Below are 525 nucleotides of genomic sequence, written 5' to 3' on the forward strand. Positions count from 1 at the left end.
CGTGCCACTTCACGTGCATCACGAAGCCCTCACCCTCGATGCCTCGGCCCTTGGCCGACCATGTCACGCATGACATGCGCTGCTCTCATACAGTCCCCCAAACACAACGCAAATGCTTATGCGACGATGGAGCGACTCCCGACGTGGAGGGGGAAGAACTGTAGCGGGGTTACACGTACCCTGGTAACAGGAGTGTATGTCACACGAGATGGGTATGGTGTGACTGCACTTAAATAAAAACACGGTAAGCCAGTAGTTATGCATATATATAGATTTTACTAAAGATTAAAAGTTTGGCGGCTTTGCCGCATATAAAACAAATAAACACAGATTATATTTTAACAGAAGACTTTATTAGCCTTGGGTTGAGGTTCCAACTACTCTGGGAGGTAGCGGATTGCGATCCGGTACACTCGTACTAGTTCTTGTGAAAAACGAGGGGTCGGTGACCAAAATTAATCTCAAAGCTACGGCAGCCCCGCTGCACTTGGTAGCACTTATAGTCAATCTACACCTGAGTCGTTT

This window comes from Plasmopara halstedii, assembly GCF_900000015.1.
Source record: "Plasmopara halstedii genome assembly, contig: Scaffold_470, whole genome shotgun sequence".
Taxonomy (NCBI): domain Eukaryota; phylum Oomycota; class Peronosporomycetes; order Peronosporales; family Peronosporaceae; genus Plasmopara; species Plasmopara halstedii.